Below are 8169 nucleotides of genomic sequence, written 5' to 3'. Positions count from 1 at the left end.
ATCTATCTGATGATGTCTGATCCAAAGGAGTATGATATTGTTGCCGCCCGTATGGTTGAGCTAGACTGCACGAGCTCAACTGTGAATGGTCCTGGCGCACCAAAAAAAAAGTGTCAAGGGAAGCCAGTTTGGATTTGGCATCACTCCTATCTAATCCCATTGAGAGCATATGTCATTGTCAGAAAAACTTGAATTGTTGCATCTCGTTGTGTTGTTGTCCTCCGGTGGCTAGCTAGTCAGCTAGCTAAAATGATCCCTTTCCTAAATTAGCCAAGGAATTAGCCAAGGAAACATTTCTGGTTGGTCTCAGGGAATGTAAAACAGTTAGGAAGGGAGTCTTTAAAAATGGGATTGTGTGAAGTAGCAGCAAATATGTTGAATGAGCAACTAATCAGCATGGAGAGCCTCACAAGTTTGACGAAATTACCTTATAGCTCTTAGTCTAATACGTCTATTTACTTACTTTTGTAGTTCTCCAAGTTTAGCTGGAATTTAGCCCGAAAGGATTTGAGAAATATGATTGGTTGACGATAGGCCTATGACATTGGCTCGTCTTGCGCTGCGCAGGATATCAGATCTCACAACAACGATAGGCTACCACATCCTGATGATATCTTTTCATGAGTGTAACGTGACTGCAAGAGACAGGTTGGAATGTCTGACTGAAATACAGGACACATCAACCTGTTTTTCTAAATTGGTGGTGTTTGAATTTGTTGATAAAATGCGGGACATGACTGTTTGGTTACAGGACAAAGGGACACAGGGCCAACATGCGGGATTGTACCCCACAATTGCATTCATCTTGTCCTAGACAAGAGCACCCCGATTTTCCTTGGATTTTGTTTCAGTTCAGATTGTAGATATTTAGTGACCCTGTACAAAATAATGTCAAATTCAAACGTTAAATGTATAAATGTATGGTGTCCATATTAGGACAGCTTCAATCTCAGATGGACTTATTCAATCTCTGCACCTATTGTTTACCCAGAAAGCTCCATGCAGTCCCGACTCTGTCACATCAGAGCCCGATATTTCATTTGGAAATGAATCCTGGCAACCAGCTGCTTTGATCTCCTTGAGCATTTCCCCTCCCCGTGTTAATTTCCCCCCCCAAAAACAGGGAAATGTATACAGTGGCAGTCATTCTGTCAATGTGAGCAGAGATTAGTTTAAGGAATGCTCGCATCAAATGTGTTTACCAGCTGCTTCAGGCCACCAGATCCTCTTGTCCCTAGGAATAAAGGCTCATGACAGCTGGGTAAGATTGCACCTATAAATCATCTACCAGAGGTATTCAAATATGATCTGACATCCTATACCAGCTAAAGGCTCCGACAGCCAATCAAACCCTGACTATCACGCCCATACGAATAAATCTACTCTTTGTACTCTTAGTTAAAGAAAAGAAAAAAACGCCAAGGGTGCATTTTGGCGAGATGCGGAATATAACAACTGGGGTGTTTCTTTCTTTCTTTAATAACAGATTCTCATTTAAAAGGGAATCAGGGTGTGTCGTATGTCTTGCTGGTGACATTTCCAGAGAACAGTGTGGCGATCGGTTTCAGCTTGGCTTTGGAGCGATGTCATCCATCACACAGGCTCTGTGGTAAATGGCTTATGTAATTCTGTTTCAGATGAATTGCTGTGGGAGAGATGTCACCACTAACATTATTGTGATCTATATTTTTCCTACAAGAAGTTGTTGCTGCATTTTTTGGGCTAAATGTTTTGCTAATTGTGTTTTTAACCATTCTCCTAAACCATTTTCAGTATCGTCCATGCCCATTTGGATCTTTCATGCTTAACCTGTCATTTACACACATCATTACATTTGACAGTAAATGCCCCACTGCCGGCCAAATACATTACTGCATTCTCGTGGGGTTTAAGCTCCCCAAGCTATATCACATGATCAATTTCTGCTCTTTAAAAATGTTGGATGGGATTCAATAATTTGTGCAATTTCATTAGCACATTACTGGTTAGACACATTTTCAATATCCATGTTAGTTTAAACAAAAACACTAGCACGAACAGCATATCATATTTCATTTGCAGCCATGTCTATGCACTGTATGTAGGCTACAGGGACGCTACTGGCTTTGAAGGACAGCCCTCTTTGAAATGAGCCTGATTATAAATATCTCAAGAATCTGAAGTTGATCAAGTACCAAAAATGGAGACTTGAACAACTTTATGTACAGTATATTGTTATCACAAAACAGTCTATATTTACAAATGCAAAGTTTGGGTGGCTAACAGGCTGCACAGCGACAAACCTAGCCCATAATGCATCTCGTTTTGATTGAACAGTGTGTTTTGCTGGCCGTTTACGACAGCCCCAAAAGCAGCAACCTTTCAAACTTTGTAAAAAATTCCATGTGACATTTAGAAAAACTGAAAATATTTAATATCTTCCAGCTGCATCTTAGCCCACAGCATTACCTGGTTCCATGTCAAAGTCTATGTGAAGTTGAAGTAAAATCCACACATTAGCTGTTAATTAAGCAGTTTGTAAGGAGAGAAATACTGAGAGCCTTTTCTTCTTTCCATTTTTGAATGTAAATATCCAGATAATGGTTCATAGCAGCACCTCAGAGATTCACCTCTGGAGGAAAATCAGCTTCTGAACCGGATAGACATAATTAGTGACCTTTTCATTGTGATCAAAAAGATACTATTGTAATTCCTAGCCCCTACCAGAACCATAATCCAGTCCATCATTTATTCCGTAATTCCTAGCCCCAACCAGCGCCACAATTCAAGCAAAGAGAACGTTCACATTCCAGCTAGAATTCCTCACAACCCACCTAGAATTCCACCCAATCCACCTAGAATTCCACCCATTCCACCTAGAATTCCACCCATTCCACCTAGAATTCCACCCATTCCACCTAGAATTCCACCCATTCCAGCCATTGTATCATTGTGAAGGGCTCATTTCCCATGAACTGTAGAGAGCATGTAGTAACCAGCAGGTATAATGAGAGCCATACATGCAGGTGAACTGAACAATGACATTTTCATGTCATTAACCCAACAAACTCAATTTCACCCTCCTCTGCTTTCAAACAGACCGTGTTTCACGGTCCTGACCTTAACAATGAAGAGCATGTGTGCTACATTTTAGTCTGAGCGGAAGGCACATACAACTATGATGAACTGTGTTTTCCTCTTGTAAATAAAGATTCAGATAGAGAATGCTCCACATCACTAAATCCCCCTTGAGTTGTAAAGCGTGTTATTCTTAAACTTAGAAATGCTTAAGTTTTCCTAATACATTTATCTGGTTGAATAAAGGCTAAATAAAATAAACTTCATTTCCCACATTAATTGAATTATATAAATCTGTGATGTATTATTTCCCCTCCCCCCTTTTTTTTTTTACACAGTCCTTAAACAAATTAGACTATAAAATGTTGTTCTCAAAAGTATAGATTTTGTTCTAAAGCCATCTGGTTCAAATTGAAATTAAATTAAATGAGTAGGGAACAGTAAATATCCAGTTATATGACACATATTTTCCCCACAGACAGATGGAGGTATCCAAGTAACAACCAGGCAACAATGACCTAAAGTGACAGGTAGACTGAGGACACACAGGGAATGTCAGCTCCATTTCCAGGTGCTGTAACAGCCAGGCCCTGGTTCTTCTCTCCCCTCTATAGCTTGTACCACTTCCTCTAGCCCCGGGAGGCCAAGATGGATGGCTGAGCATTAACATGGCCCCTTGAGCGTGTAGACTGTTGTACTGTGATCAAGTAGCCCATGTTCCCAGATACCCCACTGCCTCCCCCATCTGTCCCTCAGTGGACACGGCAACCCATTCATTCACCTCTGCCCAGACTATTCATAACAACCAGCTCCACCAGCCAACCATCCAGCCTACGCCTCATTCTATAGCCATGTCACACAGAGAAAGACATGGGAGCTCATGATGCCAGTTCATCCACCTGTGTTAGAGTTTCACTTGAGTGAACCTCACTCTAATCTGTTCATCTCTCGAAGTAGTGTGTAGTAGTGTATCATCGCTGGGGCATGATGAAGAACCATCTGCTCAGGCTTAGTGTAGTTATACGGCAAGTGTTACTGATGACTGCTGAGGGCCTGTTGGCGTGTTGGAAAACACATGCTTTTCGGCTATAGAAATCATCACAATACAAAAGGATGCATCTTGTAAAGCTCAGAAAGTCCTCTATATTGTAGTAGCCTATGTTTAGTGCATTCCAAGTAAAAACGTAGGCTACTTAAGATTCAATAGTCTCCAGGGGATGGTTCTGCTTCTGTTGCACAACGACAAAACATCTTACAACCTGAAGGACATGTTTTGTCAGAACACAGCCTGTCCTTGGGTAAGCTCTTTGTGAAGACCATGTGGCGACTTGAAGTGTCCGTCTGTTTGCGTTCAGAGGATGCATATGGAGAGAATTTAGTGCCCCATTTATGTTGTAGACTGGAAGCTGCTACGCTGTAAACCTGGACTCCAGAGACCAATAGTTATGAGGTGATATCCTGCATGGGATTGTGCATATTTCTAAATAAATGACTGAGGCACCAGAGATAGTATAGTATATCTCTAATCCGTGTGGTAACTTACACTCACATTTTTTATATTTGTACACTATTGTGTTTTAACTATTTTAAAGGCAACGTAAAAAGCTATATGGCAATTCCTTTGCCATTGAAATGCTGTCGGTTGACTTTCACTATATACAGTATACACAGTGTTTTTGCACTACTATTGACCATGCAAATGAAAATTCTCTTACTGCTATCAATATTTTTGTTGATAGAAAATCAATGTCACTTTAACAGCAGTCATGTAGTGCCAACATCATGTCATTCCGACCCGGAATAGTACTGGCATGCATTAAGTGACTCCCAGTGAGTTCCTTCTGTGAAAGGATGAATCAGAGAGCAGAAATGACCTTGAATTGATCCTGAGGCTACTTTATCCTCTCTGGCCCATGCAGTTGAAATCCATCCACATACAGTGACTCACTGCATGGTGCAGACCTGGGTTCAAATATTATTTGAAATCATTTAAAATACTTTATCTGGGCTTGATTGAGCTTGTCTGGCGCAATGGAACCAATAGAATAGTCACAACAAGTGCAAACCCCGCCCATCTGGCACTCCAGGCAGACTAGAGCAAAGACTGAAAGTATTTGAAAGATTTCAAACAGTATTTGAACCCAGGTCTGGTACTGGAGTGCTCCGCAGTAGCAGGATGTGGTGGAGTGGTTCAGGAGCCCGCAGCAGTCAGAGGACAGGCCAGGGCCGCCGGGGGGGGGGGGGGGCGAGGCGACACGCTGCGCTGGGAACTCTGTCAGCTGGGGTGACAGCATGGCACAGGCTGCAGCCATGTTTCTCCATTAAACAACATAGAAAATGTTTTCTAGATAACTTCACAGAATGGAAGGGAGGTTACAGAACCAGATGGTTAGAAAAAGGGTAGAGGCTGAGGTAGATAAGGGGAGGAGAAGAGAAAAGAAAAGAAGAGGAGAGGAGATCGGGGAAGGGAGAGAGACAGAATGAGAACGGTGTCTAATGATAGGACAGCGTGTCATTAGACTTTCATGACACTAGCATCCCTAGCATGATGGGGAGCAATTTCTTTAATTACTCAAAGATTTTCTCTAAATATGGTGGCTGTTTGGAATTCTTAATGACACTGTGGAACATTAGGAGATTCCATTAAGAGGAAATAGTTTTCTCTTCACTTAAGGCGTGCACGTTATGAACAGGGAAAAGAAATCTCCCTGCCACAAATCAGTATCATCATACTTAATCAGTCCTTCGGGAGAATCACTCAACAGTGGTACACCACACACACGCACGCGCACGTGCACACACGCACACACACACACACGCACGCGCGAGCACACACACACAAGTAGATCTGCAGTTTTCTGTTTCTTCTGGATACTGGATGGTTTGAATGTTGTCATGTTTTCAACATTCTTACAGTTTGTATTTCCTAGCATGAATATTAGCATCAATATTAATGCAGAATATTCCTCCCTCAGAATCAGCTTATCCACGGAACATGCTTTTGCCTCATGTCCATAAATTAAATGATGGATAGAAATAGCATAATTTAGTTTAATGGAACCATTCTTGCTTAACGTCTTTTAAAAGAGAGTGTACATAATGAATACACATAATCTGATGACACATTCTGCATGCAGTGCTGTCTGTAAAGATTATGTTAACATTTGCTTTTCAAGGTGCAAACACGCCCGAGAATAGCCAGTTACATTTTTTGTTGTTGTTGTTGAGATTATTGCTATAAATGAATCCATTACTTTATTCCTTCAATATCCTTTCAGAAAGTCATAATTCTGAATGGTTGGTGCGTTATATAGTCTGCTGTATTGTTACTTTGACAGGTTAATCATTACAAAACACAGACAGACATTGATGGTTTATCGCAACACTGGTCTTATAGCACTTCATATAGTTACATTTTTTTTGTGCAAATTTCACATCGACGTCAATGTATGATCTATCTTAAAATGTGAGTTATACACACAAATCCTTATGAATGCAACATTTCATGAAGAGATTGTGATAGATACTTTATCGTCTTAGGGGATCAAATGCTTTCAAGTAAATTGTCTCTAGAAAGAAACAAACCTAGACTCCTTCAAGTATTTTATCCGGGATTCAATCTGACTGCATTCTCTCGACAGTGCATAGTTTAAAGGCAATGTTCCGGGGCCTCCCGAATAGCGCAGCAGTCTAAGGCACTGCTTTGCAGTGTTAGAAGCATCACTACATACCTGGGTTTGATCCCAGGCTGTATCACAACCGGCCGTGATTGGGAGTCCCATAGGGCGGCAAACAATTGGCCCAGCGTTGTCCGGGTTAGGGGAGGGTTTGGCCGGGGGGACTTTACTTGGCTCATCCTGCTTTTGTGGCGGGCCGGGCGCCTGCAGGCTGACCTTGTTCGTCAGTTGAACAGTGTTTCTTCTGATACATTGGTTCGGCTAGCTTCCGGCTTAAGCGGGCGGGTGTTAACTTGGTATGTCAAGTTTCGGAGGACGCATGACTCGACCTTCGCCTCCTGAGCCCGTTGGGGAGTTACAGCGATGAGACAAGATTGAAAAAGGGGCAAAAAAAATAAATAAAGTCAATGTTACTATATTCGTCAAATTAAATCAAAGTTTATTGGTGGCGTACACAGTTTAACAGGTTAACTCATAACAATGCAGTTCAATGTCAAACAGTTAAAAATGTTAAGAGAAATACAAATAAAAGGCACAAAATCAAGAACGGGGGACTGATCCAATTAAATACCCAATTAGTGCTGCAGCAGTATCAAACTGCAATCTATACCGGTGAAGGCTCCTCAGAGGAGGAAGGGGAGGACCATCGTCATTAGTGAATTTCATTTAAAAAAATTGTGAAACATTGAAAAAGTTATCCTTTTTAGATAAAACTATATTAAATATATTCAGATGTCACCAAGCTAGGTTCAATACATCTCTGGTTCCATAGTGTAGTGGTTATCATGTCTGCTTTACACACAGAAGGTACTGGGTTCGAGCCCCAGTAGAACCACAGCCTTTAGGGGCTCCCGAGTGACGCAGTGGTCTAAGGCACTGCCATCTCAGTGCTAGAGGTGTCACTACAGACCCTGGTTCAATCCTGGGCTGTATCACAACCGTCCCATATGGCAGCACACAATTGGCCCTCCATCGTCCAGTTAGGGGAGGGTTTGGCTGGGGTAGGCCGCCATTTGACTAGGTGTTCAGGACTACCCAGACTATTTGCATTGGCCCCCCACCCCCCTCTTTTACGCTGCTGCTACTCTCTGTTATTATCTATGCATAGTCACTTTAATAACTCTACCTACATCTACATATTATCTCAATTACCTCGACTAACCGGTGCCCCCCGCACATTGACTCTTTACCGGTATCCTCTGTATATAGCCTCGCTATTGTTATTTTACTGCTGCTCTTTAATTATTTATAACTTTTATTTCTTATTTTTTTTGTATTTTTCTTAAAACTGCATAGTTGTTTAAGGGCTTGTAAGTAAGCATTTCACTGTAAGGTCTACACCTGTTGTATTCGGCGCATGTGATAAATACAATTAGATTTGATTTGATTTGTCCACCCAATCAAAGGATCAGAGAATGAATCTAGTACTGAAAGC

The 8169-nt window shown here is 41.6% G+C and overlaps 1 non-coding gene across 1 annotated transcript; it reads left to right on the top strand.

Moving 5' to 3' along the window:
* The first annotated feature begins 7496 nt into the window (after positions 1 to 7496).
* trnav-uac lies at positions 7497 to 7569 on the top strand. Its single transcript has one exon. It is a non-coding gene; the product is annotated as a tRNA-Val (tRNA).
* Positions 7570 to 8169: the final 600 nt, after the last annotated feature.

Source organism: Salvelinus namaycush, chromosome 1 (genome assembly GCF_016432855.1).
Source record: "Salvelinus namaycush isolate Seneca chromosome 1, SaNama_1.0, whole genome shotgun sequence".
Taxonomy (NCBI): Eukaryota; Metazoa; Chordata; class Actinopteri; order Salmoniformes; family Salmonidae; genus Salvelinus; species Salvelinus namaycush.
The sequence above is the reverse complement of the archived record's forward strand: the minus strand, read 5'-3'. Positions and strand labels throughout refer to the sequence as shown.